The 17,279-nt window shown below is 42.1% G+C and overlaps 1 pseudogene; it reads left to right on the forward strand.

Moving 5' to 3' along the window:
• The window catches only part of LOC111973571 (disks large-associated protein 1-like), a 230,971-nt pseudogene that overhangs the window by 160,899 nt on the left and 52,793 nt on the right, over positions 1–17,279 (forward strand).

Here is a 17,279-nt window from a genome sequence, read left to right on the forward strand (position 1 = left end):
TGCAATTGCATATTACTACATATTAATGAATATTTGGTGTTTTATAACACTTGCACTTCTAGAGGCCTAAACAAAGGCTTCCAAACTGACTGTGAATGCAGGGCAAAACAGATAAAAATGGACATGGGTAAATATTCAACTATTAAAGGTCCTGAAAAGTCATTCTGATTGACATGTAAAATAGCCTTTTGTGTGACTGAAATAACACCCATAACATTTGTTTTGGATAGAAAAGCTCAAAATTTGAGAAAAGGTACTTTTTGGCCAACTACCAGGAAGTAGACAGACAGAGTGGGCAGGGAACTCATAAGCTCACCTTGACTGACAGCTCTTTGAAAGGCCTATGTCAAGCAACTTGGAGGCAGTGAACAGTGTTGCAGTAATATCAAGTCAACTTGGTGATACACAAAGCAACATTGAAATTGCATCAATCATATCATTTTTGTGATACAGTACTTCTTATTTTCCTTTGATATTATGGCTGTCACGTTCCTGACCTGTTTTCTCTTGTTTTGTATGTGTTTATTGGTCAGGGCGTGAGCGGGGTGGGCATTTCTATGTGTTGTGTTTCTATGTTGGGTTAAAGGGTTGCCTGGTATGGCTCTCAATTAGAGGCAGGTGTTTGGCATTTCCTCTGATTGAGAGTCATATTAAGGTAGGTTGTTCTCAATGTTTGTTTGTGGGTGATTGTCTCCTGTGTCTTTCGTGTCTGTGTATGTGCACCACACGGGACTGTCTTGGCTGTTCGTTCGTTTGATGTAGTCTGTTCCTGTTCGTGAGTTCTGCGTGTAGTTATGTAAGTTCCATGTTCAGGTCTGTCTACGTCGTGTTTGTTATTTTGTAATTTCCAAGTGTTTTCGTATTTCGTCTTCGTGTTTCAATAAATATCATTTATGTCTAATTACCTCGCTGCGTATTGGTCCACCGATCCTTCTCTCCTCTCCTCGTCCGAGGAAGAGGAGGAAGACGACAGCCGTAACAATGGCGGTCCGCAAACAAATGTTATAGGTGCATGCCGCCACCTACTGTGTTGGCTGTGTACCAGCCTAATTTTCTGTAGTATGAATTCTTTACACTGTGAAATTTTTTTGCCCTACCAACTAACCCTACCCCCATTAAAAACCTCACCACCTTTCCACTACTTTGGCCCTATCTGATTCTACACCAGGCCAGCAGCCTGGGAAGACGGGACACTATCGTTCAAAACACCTTGTAACTCTTCTGCAGTAAAATCTCATACACCCAAGTACTTCTCTGCAGCTACCACCACAACATCTATCCTATGTGATTTATTTTCCATTCCTGTGGTTCAGTTGACAACCATGGCCATGAACGCCCAAAAAATGAACTTTAATGAAGCACATGTTATTCCTATCACTCTCGCTTGGCCTCGACCTACTCACCCTGTACCAGTAAGTGAGCGGAGCTGGAGGGGAGCGTGCCCAATTTGACTGGAGCGAGATTGCCAAAAGATGGAGCGTCACGGCTCGTCTACACTAGCACGCGGTAAATTGCCGCGTGCCGCTTCGGCCGCCCGGAGCGGCTCGCTTGTGGGCGTGCTGGCAGCATATCGCAGCATATAGCAGCACATTCGATTGTGCGTCAAGAATTCAGCATAGCACGTTTGTATGAAAGTCTGGTTATTAAATGGGTAAATAGCTTATTCCATTCTCCATTTCATGAATTTATTCACAGGTAAATAGTAACATGCTCTAAACCACTCAGGTAACAAACAAACTTTGCTGCCCTTTTTCCAAATGTCCACATGGCTGGGAGAACCTACTCAAGTAAGTAAATACATTTCAAAAATGTAAAAAAAAAAAACGATGTATTATTAGCTAGCTAGCAACAGTGCAGGCTAACTCAAATGAGTTGCTAACATAGCTAGCTAGCTATCGAGCCAACTTTACATACTGTATAGATAACTGGCTAAGTTAATTACATTTTACCTCTCAGTCCTGGTCCTGGGGACTCAAAGGGGTGCACATTTTCGTTTTTGCCTTAGCACTACACAGCTGATTCAAATGATCAAGTCATCATCAAGCTTCAAGTGGTATTTATGTATTCATCTGTGATGCTATCCTTAATGTGATCCTGCTATTGTCACATGCTACACATGCACATGTGTGCGCACATGCATCTATCTATCTGAAGTTATCATGATTTGTTATAAGGGATATTATACTTTAGTAATCCATAATGACCTGGTGATGTTAAAGTCGAATAATGACATTATCTTCCATATTCCTACAGATTCCTTCAAAACGATTGCCTACAGTTACCGTGCAGGGCACTGCAAGGTTGGGTGACCAGGGCCATCCGTTGAAATACAGATAGAGATGTAGTAGTCCCAGAGTTAATGATCCAAGGTCAGTTTTGCATTTCACCTCCTGATGATTAATGACTGACAGTGTAAGAATACAATTTAAAAAATGCTTAATCATGCTCTCTCTCAATCCATCTGTCTCTCGTCTGCAGATATTTTTGGATGTGAGAGAGGAAGCCAGTCCCGTCATCGCCACCTCACCCGCTCTTAAGATAACCTTCGGGCCAACTGGGGGCCCAAGGCTGTTAGGAGACACCGCTAGAGACACTATTATGAAATGGTGATGAACTGAGAGAATATTAGGGTAGCACTGTAATTCATTATTTATATGCAGTCTTCCCTGCTCCTCTGTTCTTACCTCTTTCCTTTTCTGTCTTTTAAACTCTCTCACGCCTCTCTACCCACCTCCTCTTTCTTCCTCTGTTTTTATAATTCACACACCATATGTGCATTGAAGTACAGATTGAACTTGAATTTATAATATTACAATTATAATATTTATAATGCATGTATTATGTATTTATAACACTTGGATGATGAACTTCTTTCAATAAAGCATTTCACATTATCCACTTGTTGAAATTAAGTCTCTCATTTGATGAAATACTACACCTATCCTATGTCCTCAGATTAATGCAGATGAAGGGAGTTACATATTGACATGAATACATGAGTATTTACATGATGCGTACTGTAGGAAGTGTAGTGAACTGTTTTTTAAATTCTGTTTCTGTGTATATGAATTACAAATCAGCCTTTAACTAGTTAAATCATGTTTCTAGTCTATTGCATGGTTATAATGAGTAACCATTGATGTCCCAGGACAAGGATTGTTAAACACTGTTAAAGTGTATAATGGTAATACATACATGCAGACACAGCATCATTCAAAGAATGGAGTTTGATACTCCTGGTATTGGATATGACTGAAAAGTAATGTTTCACCAACATTCATACCTGAACCACACCTATATTTGCCAAGGTAGAGTACACGATCAGTGAATATATTTAATGTACAGGCAGGGTTGGGGAGTAATGGATTACATGTCATCCGTTACATGTAAGGGATTACAAAAACGGTAACTGTAATCCGTTACGTTACCAGCTAAAATATTGTAATCAGATTACAGATACTTTTGAAAAACTATATGATTACTGTAACGTCAGGAGAATGATGGGTGTGGAGTCAGGCGCAGAGAGCAGAAGTTTCACGGGAACAAACGCTTTAATGTCCACAGTCAACAGGAACAGGTACGAAAATGGGTGACGCCAAAACACAGGCGCAAACACAACCCAAAGACCACTGTTAATAAACCGGACAGCGAAAACCCAAAATCAATGATACACCTCCTACGTACAATGACAACCAATAAGCCCGCACAAACACTAGCGGGCGAAACGAAACTAAATAGTACACCTCCCAAAACCCCAACAAGGAACAGGTGAAAACAATTAGACAGACATAAACAAAAAGGAAAAAGGGATCGGTGGCAGCTAGTAGACCGGCGACGACGACCGCCGAGCGCCACCCGAACGGGAAGGGGAGCCACCTTCGGTAGTATTCGTGACAATTACTTTGAGGATGTCTTTTAAAAACAGAAAGGATGTTTGCAAAAAAAAATCTTGGACACTTCTCTGTTTTCTCAATGACATTCAAATCAGCATTGAAAAAAGGCACAAGTTTGTTCCACCTGAGCGAGTCTGACCACAAGTCAGATACCATTATGATGACACACCAAATGGGTTTGATGGATCCCAGGTAAAGAGCAGGAATAGGCTTTTGTAGGCTACTGTCCAAGCTATGTCTTCCAATGGTGCGACTGCTGTCGTCATCCAAAGATTATCCAATTTGAATAAACGCTTGGATGTAAGGATGACAACAGCGGTGTAGTCTACGGCGATACGGATATCACTTATTATTGATATCTACATAGCACATTGACGTGAATCACACTGCTGCTCTCTCATTTAGCTATTTGCGCTTTACGGATTGTGGTTGTTGTGGATGGCTGTTCATAAATCTAAATGTGTATTTGAACCCAATAACGGTTGAATTCAAGAAGTTTAAGCTGCCTATCAATCATTGTTTTTGAAACCAGTGGACAGCCAGTGAAAAATGTGCTCTTGCAGCAGCTGCATAGTGCGGATCCCAGCCTATGGAATAAAAGTGGGCCTTTTATTGCTCAATCTAATTCATGCTGATACAAAAGGGACAATCTGTAGTTGCTACATCCATCTTTGGACTAATGATTTATATATACAGTACCAGTCAAAAGTTTGGACACACCTTCTCATTCCCGGGTTTTTCTTTATTTTGATTATTTTCTACATTGTCGAATAATAGTGAAAACATCAAAACTATGAAATAACACCTTTGGAATCATATAGTAACCAAAAAAGTGTTAAACAGATCTAAATATATTTTAGATTCTTCAAAGTAGTCACCCTTTTGCCTTCATAACAGCATTGCACACTCTTGGCATTCTCTCAACCAGCTTCATGGTTGAGAGAAATGCATTTCAATTAACAGGTGTGCCTTGTTAAAAGTTCATTTGTGGAATTTGGCATTCTCTCAACCAGCTTCATGAGGAATGCTTTTCCAAATGCCTTGAAGGAATTCCCACATATGCTGAGCACTTGTTGGCTGCTTTTCCTTCACTCTGAGGTCCAACTCTTCCCAAACCATCTTAATGGGTTGTGGAGGCCAGGTCAGCTGATGCAGCACTCCATCACTCTCCTTCTTGGTCAAATAGCCCTTCCACAGCCTGGAGATGTGTTTTGGTGCATTGTCCTGTTGAAAAACAAATGACAGTCCCACTAAGCGCAAACCAGATGGGATGGAGTATCGCTGCAGAATGCTGTGGTGCAAAAGGTGCAAAATCAAGGTGACTTACAAAGATGAGGACCAAGAGCAAGAGAGGGAATGCGGTGATGTAGTGTCCACAAAAATAAAGAATCATTGTGGAATCTGAAAAGACACATATCACGAAAGCACGAAAGCACGAAAGCATTATTACGTGCAGATGGTAAAGGAAAGGAACAAGGTGGGTAGATAAGTGTGTCATTGTAGAAAAGTATTTAGAAACCAAAAATCTAAGTTTCGTTAATCTATACAATAGTCCAATACTTTTGGACCAATAGGCCTGGCATGTTCCCACTTTCAAGGAGCTTTCTGTTTTGATTGGTTATTGGTTATTGGTTATTTTGCCTAAAAACTTAGGCCTACCTGTAGAATAATTCTTTTTTTAAACTCTGCATCTCTGCCCAACCTGGCAATAGTGGCCGAAAGGGTGTTTAGCATCCCCAGTGGCTCTGCAAGTGTGGAGAGGATATTCTCTGCTGCTGGCCTGCTCTCCAGGCACCATCGCATGAGCCTGAATCCACAGACTGGCCAAACTCGCGTTTCTAAAAATGAATTCACCACTGAGCTTAATAAGGCATTTTTTGTTTAATATGTATTGAATTGTAAGTAAGTCACAGCCTATATGCACAATTTATAGACTATAATGATTTAATACAACTAAATGTTGTTTAAATGCTGAGGGCTTTATGTCTCTATCAGCCTATTGTGTCACACTCACAAACGCTTCACAGTGTATTCCTTTGTAGGCTATAGCCTTGAAATAATTGAAAAAAGATACCCTTTATAATTCATTTTCGTTCCTTCTTAGGCTCTGTCTGGCGCCTGACCTATTTAGTGTTTATATGCTGTTTAATATGACATGTAGCCTATTTGAAATGATGAGCGCTTCTCACATCCACCTTTTCATGTTTATTAAAATACTTTTCATTCAAATCGTATGGTGTGGTTTCAATACTTCGAAACCAAATGGTAGGTTCAGGAAGTCACAAAAATAGATGGGTGTTTGTTAAATTGTGATTTTAATGAATGGAGCGAATTTGGAGCAGCAGTTTCTTTTCCTCCTGTGAGCACAGATCAGTTTTTAGCAGAGCAGTTGGAAAGGAGGTGGAGTTGCGCAACGCTCCATGAGCGATGAGCGGGATTAACGACCGCTCAACTCCGCTCACATACTCTGCCCTGGATTCATCTTCCTCTACTACTCTCTTCACTGTCTCAACATACGGCAAATTCTGCACTACTCTGATCCTGGCAACCTCAACCTGCCTTTCTCTCACAGGACACTTCTGATCTCTAGCACCTGGGTACCCCTACAGTTTACACAGACAACTTTTTCCACCTATACTACACATTCTCACATCTAGGAATCTCCCTCCTACACACTGCTGCCACATGACCATAAACTTGACACCTAAAACACAGACAAAAGCTCTCACGGGATAACTGACACATTCTAACTTGACTTTATCTGGTAAAAACTCTGCATCAAAACTCAGTAGTACAGTCTTCTCTGTTACACCACGCTCCGGATCTGCGTCGCACCAAACGGCAGGAGTCACAGACACCGGGAATCCTCAACTTCAGTTGACCCTCCTCAACACGTAGCGCCATTCCAGTTATCACTCCTTTCAACAGCGCCCTGCTCCAGAGAGGAAAGCAAGTTACAGTTCTTGGCCCTAGTCACGTGGTGCGGAACGCACGCTCGCTCTGGATGGCAGAAACGCAAACAAACACTTTCACGTTCCCAGCACTCCCTAATAATAGCCACACCATACCAAACCTTCACAAACGTTTAGAAACTTTATTAGGGTCATATCAAAAGTAAGTCAAGCCATTGTTTATAGGGGAAATATGAGCAGAAGAGCTAATGTAAACCAGGGAAAAAACGCACTGCCCTCCGCTGTGCCTCCCCAAAAAGCAGACAATCCTCCCTATTTTGGGGGTTTTAGTCTTGGTTTCTGTGTAGCACTTTGTGACATCGGCTGATGTAAAAATGGCTTTATAAATACATTTGAATGATTGATTGACCACCCCTCCCCCAGGTGAATTTTGATCCGTCCCTTACAGACTTTAATGACTGCTATAGGAGGAACTGAGGTTGGATCAACAACATTGTAGTTACTGCACAATACTAACTTAATTGACAGAGTGAAAAGAATGAAGCTTGTACAGAATAAAAATATTCCAAAACATCAACCTGTTTGCATCAAGGCACCAAAGTCATACTGCAAAAAATGTGGCAAAGCAATTCACTTTTTGTGCTGAATAAAAAGTGTTATGTTTGGAGCAAATCCAGTATATCACATTACTGAGTACCACTCTCCATATTTTCAAGCATAGTGGTGGCTGCATCATGTTATGGGTATGTTTGTCACAGACAAGGACTAGGGAGTTCTTTTAAATAAAAATAAATGAAATATAGCTAAGCACATGCAGAGCCCTAGAGAAAAACCTGGTTCTGTCTGCTTTCCAACAGACACCGGAAGACAAAATGACCTTTCAGCAGGACAATAACCTAAAACACAAGGCCAAATCTATCTTGGAGTTGCTTACCAAGAAGACAATGAATGTTCCTCAGTGGTCAAGTTACAGTTTTGACTGAAATCTACTTGAAAATCTATGACAAGACCTGAAAATGGTTGTCTGACAATGATCAGCCAATTTGACAGAGCTTGAAGAATTTTGAAAAGAATAATGGACAAATGTTGCACAATCCAGGTGTGGAAAGCTCTTAGAGACTTACACAGGAATACAGCTGTAATCGCCGCCAAAAGTGCTTCTACCAAGTATTGACGAAGAGTTGTGAATACTTAAGTAAATTAGTTATTTCTGTGTTTCATTTTCAATACATTTGCCAAAGAATCTAAAAACATGTTTTCACTTTGTCATTGTGGGGTATTGTGTGTAGATTGGTGAGAAAAATATATATTGAATTAATTTAACATTCAGGCTGTAACAGAACAAAATGTGGAATCAGTCAACAGGTATGAATACTTTCTGAAGGCACTGTATGTGTAGGTAGCACATTTTATATTTTTAATACTGTATATCACAAACTGTTTCTACATATTGACTTTTGAATTGGACACTCCAAACCGTATTTTGACATTGGGCTACTAAAGTTATTGTCAATTTTCAACTTATATTTTAGAAATATAAATGGAACTTTCAACATTAATTTCCAATAGTATTCTACTTTAACAGGTAAAAACTGAATCAGTCCAAAAACATGCTGTGATTGATAACATATGATATTTTTTATTTAACTAGGATAGTCAGTTAAAAGAACAAATTCTTATTTTCAATGACGGCCTAGAAACAGTGGGTTAACTGCCTTGTTCAGGGGTAGAACAACCAAATTTTTACCTTGTCAGCTCAGGGATTTGATCTAGTAACCTTTCAGTTACTGGCCCAACGCTCTAACCATTAGTCTACCTGCCGCCCACATCAGAAACCATGAAAACGGATTTGGCTTGACTACACATAACCCTCTTTGCTCCTCTTTGCTCCTCTTTGCTCCTCTTTGCACCTCTTTGCTCCTCTTTGCTCCTCTTTCCTCCTCTTTCCATGTAAGTATATTAGGCTAGAATAGCAGTCCACCTTAGACACTTTGGGTTTCTGTTGGAGACTATGAAGACACATGCTCGATTCCAATACAACCACCACACACCCTTTCCATGAGCTTAGTTCTACAATGTCGTGGCACTCATTTCAACTAGTCACGAGTCTTCCCTCCTGTAGACATGTGTATTGCCAACACACCCCTGTAGCACTGCCCTCGGACGGCCCGGGAACTTTTACCCCACAACTTTCCTCCCCTCTGCACTGCGTGCTTTCCTTTTGGATTGATTTCAAGTGTCTTTGTGCCTTTTTGATTCCTCAAAATCACTGAATATACTTGAAACCCTTGTGTACATGGCTCCAGTCCGGTGTTGTTGACCTAGGTTTTTCTAACCTGTTTGACCTTTGCCCCCCCCCCCGTGCGTGCGGTGTCACCCCCTGCAGGTGAGCGAGGTGGAGGTGAACGGACAGATGGAGGCAGTGTGCGAGTCCGTTTTCAGTGAGATGGAGTCTCAAGCGGTGGGTGCTCTGGACCTCCCCATGTCAGGCTGCTTCCGTATGCGCAGCCACAGCTACGTCCGTGCCATCGAGAAGGGCTGCTCCCAAGACGAGGAGGACAGGGTCACCATGGTGGGGGGAAACATGAGGGCTAACTCAGCCCGGGCCACACCACCGTCAGGACCATCCAGAGCAGCACAGGTCAGTCAACACACACACACACACCACACACACACACACAACACACACACACACAAACACACACACACACACACACACACACACACACACACACAACGGGCCATTGCAATAAAACTAAAACTTTGGCTACCCTGACTCTAAACTCTTAAAATAAAGATGCTAGTTGGAACCAAATAAGGTTCTTGAGTGTGATGCCATAGGGGAACCATTTTAGGGTCTCTGAAGAACCCCGAATGGGATGGTTCTTTTCACCCATGACTGTGTTTGCCAGCAACAGAGACATGGTTGTTGCATTTATTCATTTTCAGCCCAATGCCCTTCACCAAGTGACTATGTTGTCATTAAAATGTAATTGTTTAATACAATACATATTTCATCACTCCTTCTTTTTAGGGCCTAGTTTAGACGCCATGCATACCTACATTGTCCATATGTGCATATGTAATGTCTACAATGTATTATACATGTATGTAATGCATTATGTACAGTATGCTCTGCTTCTGACTACTAATGTAAAGGGACAGTAATTGGATGAGCATTGCATGTGTTAATACACTGACAGCTTAGTCCACACACTCCTAGAGTGCTATCCAGAACCTAAAATGGTTATTTGGCTTTCCCCATAGGAGAACCCTTTGAAGAACCATTTTTTGGTTCCAGGAAGAACCCTTTTGGATCCAGGTAGAACTCTTTTGGGTTCTACTATGGGGACAGCCAAAGAACCCTTTTGGAACCCTTTTTATAAGAGTGTAGACTACAGTACATATGTAATACTGTAGACACGTCAGCGGGAGGCAGAGGAGTAGTGATTGCAAAGGACACACACACATACCCAGAGCCTCAGAACATCTCTTTATAAGTATTGTAACTCGTATTACCTATTTTTCTTCGGCGTTACAATATGATAAATATTAGATCCCCTCTGTGCAGAACGGTGTCTGTCTGTATCTCTGGGCCTACCTTTAAGAGCTTGTTCCTGCTGATCAGGGTCTGTATGTGGACTCCTGGCCGGCCCTTATTTGAGCTCTCTGCCTCTCGTCCAGTAAAGCATTGAACTAGAACATTAGTGCATGGGCTGCATGCAGTATTGATGTTGAGTGGTGTTGGCATTCCGAGTTGACTGTTTCTATTTTGGCCTCTCTATAAATTCCCCATCTTCTCTGACTTACATTGTAGCCATGCAGTGAGTAGGAGCCCGAGGGGATTCATTTTTTCATGTTCCTCAGTGCTCTCTCCCTCCCCCCCCCCTCTCGCTCCCTCTCCCTCTGTTTAATTATCCCGATTAAAAGGCAGTTCTTCCTTTCTCCCACACAGCCAACGAGGTTACAGTCAGCTAATTAAAATATTTAGTGCAAATTGTATGGCAAAGCGTGTTCAGTCAAGTTTAAGGTGCTCCTCGTGATTCAGAACAAACATTCATTTAGTGCCATTAACAATTCTGCTCCGTTGATTCCCTGAGTTACCCTACCAAGGCTGCGGAGGATAAGGATTCATTTGACCCTCCGTTCTATTGAAGCCAGTGGGAAGAGTATGATGTAAGGGCATCCAGAGATTCGCCAACATCAAGTTTGTATAAAACAAACAGACAATAATAAAGCGGCGAGGAGGAGGAGGGCATTTCATGTGTGTGTTTCTTGTTTGGCTAATATTGATCTCTGTCAGTACATCCTTGCCTCTAGGTTATATCCCAAATTGCACCCTATTCCCCACATAGTGCACTACTTCTGACCAGAGCCCTATGGGCCCTGGTCAAAAGTAGTGCACTATATATTAGATGTGCCATTTGGGACATACAACTCTAGTCACAGAGGAAGAGGAAGAGGAAGCGAGGGGGGAAAGAGAATTCATCACATCAAGTGCTATTGGCAAGAACCGTACTGCTGGTGGGCCAGATGTCTGGGCTGGTCTGGGAGCAGGAGACAGATAAAACATGATCAAGCGGAGATGCCCTCTTAAGACGCACGCTTACGTGCACAGACACACACACACACATGCACGCACACACACTCAAACACACGTATGTGCACACACAGACAGAGTGAGCGTACACACACACACCCTACTCCACACCGCACTCACACCCACACGCCTCTGACCCATATCTTAGGAGCTGCCTGGGAGTCGATCAATATTAATTTGCAGGGGATATAAAGGTAATAGGTCCTGCCCTAGACAGACGGACCACATATGGTAGGTAGCTGGGGGCGGAGGGATGGCTATTGGCAGCAGCAACAGCTGTTAGCCATTTAATTCACATCAATATATGGGGAGTCAGATTGAGACATGTGATCATGTGAAAACTGGAAATCTGAAGCACGGTGAGCCTGGAGAGCTTAATGAAACAGAGGCGTAGTTTGTTATCGACAAGAGCCGTTGGTTTTAGCTGTGCTCGGGTGCCTTGAAGGGTGTTTGATTGGTTCTGTGATCGTCAACTTTGATTGGCTGCGTGTCTCAGTCTGGGTGACCCCTGACCTTAATTGACTGCAGGGAATTCTAGGTCGATCTCAGGTGATGAATACATCGAGAGAGAGAGAGAGAGAGAGAGAGAGAGAGAGAGAGAGAGAGAGAGAGAGAGAGAGAGAGAGAGAGAGAGAGAGAGAGGTGTCAGTCATAACGTTATTAAGCACTAAAAAGCCAGGCAGAGTAGGGGATTACTGTCATGGTGCTGGCACTTTGTAATTCATCACATCCTCACATCTCTCCTCCTGAGTCATCGCTAACGCTAATGAATTTGATGGCACACACACACACACACGTGCACATACACACACAGGTTGCAGAGGGTGCCATGGTGTGAAGCAGCCCCTTGCAGGTTCAGATATGATACATATAGTACCAGTCAAAAGTTTGGACAGATTTATTTTGACTATTTTCTACATTGTAGAATAATAGTGAAGACATCAAAACTATGAAATAACACATATGGAATCACGTAGTAACCAAAAAAGTGTTAAACAAATCAAAATATATTTTAGATTCTTCAAAGAAGCCACCCTTTGCCTTGATGACATCTTTGCACACTCTTGGCATTCTCTCAACCAGCTTCACCTGGAATGTTTCTCCAACAGTCTTGAAGGAGTTCCCACATATGCTGAGCACTTGTTGGCTGCTTTTCCTTCACTCTGTGGTCCAACTCATCCCAAACCAAGGTCATCTGATGCAGTACTCCATCACTCTCCTTGGTCAAATAGCCTTCACACAGTCTGGAGGTGTGTTGGGTCATTGTCCTAATGAAAACCAGATGGGATGGCGTATCGCTGAAGAGTGCTGTGGTAGCCATGCTGGTTAAGTATGTCTTGAATTCGAAATAAATCACCTCCTCCTCCATGCTGCACGGTGGGAACCACACATGCAGAGATCATCTGCTCACCTAAACTGCGTCTCACTAAGACACTGCTGTTGGAACCACGAATCTTTCCACCGGTATAATGTCTATTGCTCTTGTTTCTTGGCCCAAGCAAGTCTCTTCTTCTTATTGATGTCCTTTAGTAGTGGTTTCTTTGCGGCAATTCGACCACAAAGGCCTGATTCACGCAGTCTCCTCTGAACAGTTGATGTTGAGATGTGTCTGTTACTTGAACTCTGTGAAGCATTTATTTGGGCTGCAATTTCTGAGGCTGGTAACTCTAATGAACTTATCGTCTGCAGCAGAAGTAACTCTGGGTCTTCCTTTCATGTGACAGTCCTCGTGCGAGCCAGTTTCATCATAGCACTTGATGGTTTTTGCGACTGCACTTGAAGAAACTTTCAAAGTTCTTCAAATGTTCCTCATTGACTGACCATGTCTAAAAGTAATGATGGACTGTCGTTTCTCTTTGCTTATTTGTGCTGCTCTTGCCATATCATGGACTTGGTATTTTACCAAATAGGGCTATCTTCTGTATACCAACGTTATCACAACACAACTGATTTGCTCAAATTTAGAAGGAAATAAATTCCACAAATTAACTTTTAACAAGGCACACCTGTTAGATGAAATGCATTCCAGGTGACTACCTCATGAAGCTGGTTGAGAGAATACCAAGAGTGTACAAAGCTGTCATCATCAAGGCAAAGGGTGGCTACTTTGAAGAATGTCAAATATGAAATATATTTAGATTTGTTTAACACTTTCTTGGTTACTACATGATTCCATATGTGTTATTTCATCGTTGTGATGACTTCACTATCATTCTACGATGTAGAAAATAGTCAAATGAAAGAAAAACCCTTGAATGAGTAGGTGTGTCCAAACTTCTGACCGGTACTGCATGTGTAGACTTCACTCTCCACTGAATTAGAAGAATGGTAAAAGGTGTTCCAGAAGAAGCTGACCCATGGTCACATCATGCTGTTGTCAGAACTCCTTCAGGCCGTAGCGTACAAAATACAGGTCACCAATTATAGTGCATTCGTGAACTTTTTCAGACCCCTTGAAAGTTTCCACATTACAGCTTTATTCTAAAAGTGATTACATTGCTGTTGCTTTTCGTCAATCTACACACAATACCACATAATGGCAAAGCAAAAACTGTTTTTATTTTTATTTTAGCAAATGTATAAAAAATTATACACGGAAATATCACATTTACTTAAGTATTCAGACCCTTTACTCAGTACTATGTTGAAGTACCTTTGGCAGAGATTACAGCCTCAAGTCCTTTTGGGTATGACGTTACAAGCTTGACACACTTGTATTTGGGGAGATTCTCCCATTCTTCTCTGCAGATCCTCTCTAGCTCTGTCCGGTTGGAAGGGGAGAGTCGCTGCACAGCTATTTTCACGTCTTTCCAAAAATGTTAGATCGGGTTCAAGTCCGGGCTCTGACTGGGCCACTCAAGTACATTCAGAGACTTGTCCCGAAACCTCTCCTGCGTTGTTTTGGCTGTGTGCTTAGGATTGTTGTCCTGTTGGACGGTGAACCTTCGCCCCAATCTGAGGTCCTGAGCTCTCTTGAGCAAGTTTTCATCAAGGATCTCTCTGTACTTTGCTCCGTTCATCTTTCCCTTGATCCTGACTAGTCTCCCAGTCCCTGATGCTGAAAAACATCCCCACAGCATGGTTCTGCCACCTCCATGCTTCACCGTAGGGACAGTGCCAGGTTTCTTCCTGTGGCTTCTGAGTGCTGCAGAGATATTTGTCCTGGAAGGTTCTCCCATCTCCACAGAGGAACTCTGGAGCTCTGTCAGAGTGATCATCGGGCTCTTGGTCACCTCCCTGACCAAGGCAATTCTCTCCTGAATGCTCAGTTTAGCTGGGCGGCCAGCTCTAGGAAGAGTCTTGGTGGTTCCAAACTTCTTCCATTTAAGAATGATGGAGGCCACTATGTACTTGGGGACCATCAATGCTGCATACATTTTTTGTACCCTTCCCCAGATCTGTTTCTTGACACAATCCTGTCTCAGATCTCTAAGGACAATTCCTTCGACCTCATGGCTTGGTTTTTTCTCTGACATGCACTGTCAACTGTGGGACCTTATATAGACAGGTGTGTGCCTTTCCAAAACATGTCCAATCAACTGAATTTATCACAGGTGGACTCCAATCAAGTTGTGTAAACATCTTAATAAGGATGATCAATGGAAACAGGATGCACCTCAATGTATTTCTATTTTACATTTTTAATACATTTGCCAAAATAAAATAAAAAACTGTTTTCGCTTTGTCAACATTTGGTATTGTGTCAAGATCGATGAGGATTTTTTTAAAATTTAATCCATTTTAGAATAAGTCCATACAGTATGTTGTGTAAAACTGATGAATGAGGACAAATTTGACATAAAATTAAAACTGTATCCCAATGCAAGGAGTCTTTTCTGTTTCCACCAAAATATGTCAGTTAGAACGGCAGCAGCCTAGGTTATATCACTTGTGTCGCAAATGGCACTCTATTCCCTATATAGAGTGCACTGGTCAAAAGTAGTGCACTATGAAGGGATTTGGGTGCCATTTGGGATGCAGCAGTGTCTAGCTTTGTATCACTCACTGGGCTCAGGTTGGCTTTGCTCTCAATGTCATTCTGTTGAATTACAGGATTAGGTAGCAGGACAGTCTTTCTCCGTCATTCAGTCTTTTAGACAGAAGCACACAGACACTCACGTAGAGGCAAAATACAATTTATTTATCTCATGCTCCCTCTCTCTCTCACGCTCTCTCGCTCTCTTCCTCTCATCCTGAGTGCTGTGAGCAGACAGTAAGCAAACATCACGTTGACATCACGTGCCTTTCAGGTGCTGAATGAAAGGTTGGAAGAATTATTTTCCGGACGTCGAAAATCCATCAACGGACGTTGAAAATACATATTTGCTGGATTTTTAACAAACGTTTCTTCTGGAATTTGAAATCAGATGCATTTTAGGTGCTGAATGAAAGGTAAAAATACGTATTTTCTGGACGTTGAAAATGTAATTTACAGACGTTGAAAATACATATTTTTGGGTCATTGATTTTATGGCCCAATTTCAACTGCTATACATTTTCAATTAAGTCGTTTTTGACACCTCTTAATAGGAAAGAGTGGCCAACAAAATATGTACACATTCTCCTATCTATCACATGCACTTATTTAACTACGTCAGAACCTTTAAAACTGGCAGCAATTATGCACAAACTTGTCTAACACGCTGAATAAACCAACAATCCACTTCAACTACAATAACATTCCGAGTAACAGTTACAGACTTTTGTTGTCTTGCTATGACTGTGATATGTTGTTGTTTATCTACCTTAGTTGAATTATTTGACTGTAAGTCACTCTGGATATGAGTGTCTGCTGAATACAAAGACGGACAATTCGTACACGGAAAATCCATGCATCTGTCGACGGATGACCCCCGCATTTGAAAAACCATTGGCTCACACAAAATCTCTGTCATCATACAGAAATGATGGAACGTTCCCTCTTTTCAATATCCTCTTCCTCCTCTGAGAGTGTTCCGGAGGAACACCATCCAGCAGGAGCAAGAGAAGCAGACGTGATGGAAACCTCTCACACACAGACACAATGACATACACGAAACACACAGACTCACAGAAATACGGAACACAAAGCTTTGACATTTCATAAGCTGCTGGGGGGCATACCGAGGATGCATACCAAATTGCATCCTATTCCTTTTATAGTGCACTACTTTTGACCAGGGCCGGTCAGTAATAGCAGGTATAGTTCCCTGCCTCACAAATACCAGCATATTTCCTATGTCGTGCACTGCTTTTGACCAGGGCCCATAGAGCTCTGGTCAAAAATGTGAATAGGGTGCCATTTGGGATGCAAACCTGGCCCGGGATAAGAATGTTGGTCCTGACATCAGCTCCTTGGGATTGGTTTAATAAAGCTGTGGCGACTCTTCTCTTAAAGCTGAGGAAAATCCATACCAATCTGGTAATGTGAGGATGATTTAAACCGCGTTAAACCCCCGTCTCCTTCTACACGAGGTCGCCTCCAGTCAAATCTTACACCATGTACATCCTACATCCATCTTCACTGATCCTGTCTGAGTCCCAAATGACACCCTATTCCCTACATAGTGCACTATTTTTGACCAGAGCCCTATTAACCTTCTTCAAAAGTAGTGCACTACATAGAGTATTGGGTGTCGTTTGGGACAGAGTCCTGTTCTTCTGTGTAATCTGGTGGTTTTCCTACTTTGTTTTTCTACTTTGCCTCGGAGCCACAACAGTCATTTGAAGCGTAAAATTGCCCATTCTTTTACTGAGAGGTGACCTTCAGTCAAAGCTACTTCTTCGTACAGGTCTAAAGTTAAGGAAATGTGCCACGGTGTATCCATCCGCCTCTCTCTCTTTCTCTCTCTCACTGTCCCCCTCCCTACTCTCTCTCTCTGTTTACCTCTACCC

The sequence above is a fragment of the Salvelinus sp. IW2-2015 genome, linkage group LG14 (assembly GCF_002910315.2).
Source record: "Salvelinus sp. IW2-2015 linkage group LG14, ASM291031v2, whole genome shotgun sequence".
In the NCBI taxonomy this organism is placed as follows: domain Eukaryota; kingdom Metazoa; phylum Chordata; class Actinopteri; order Salmoniformes; family Salmonidae; genus Salvelinus; species Salvelinus sp. IW2-2015.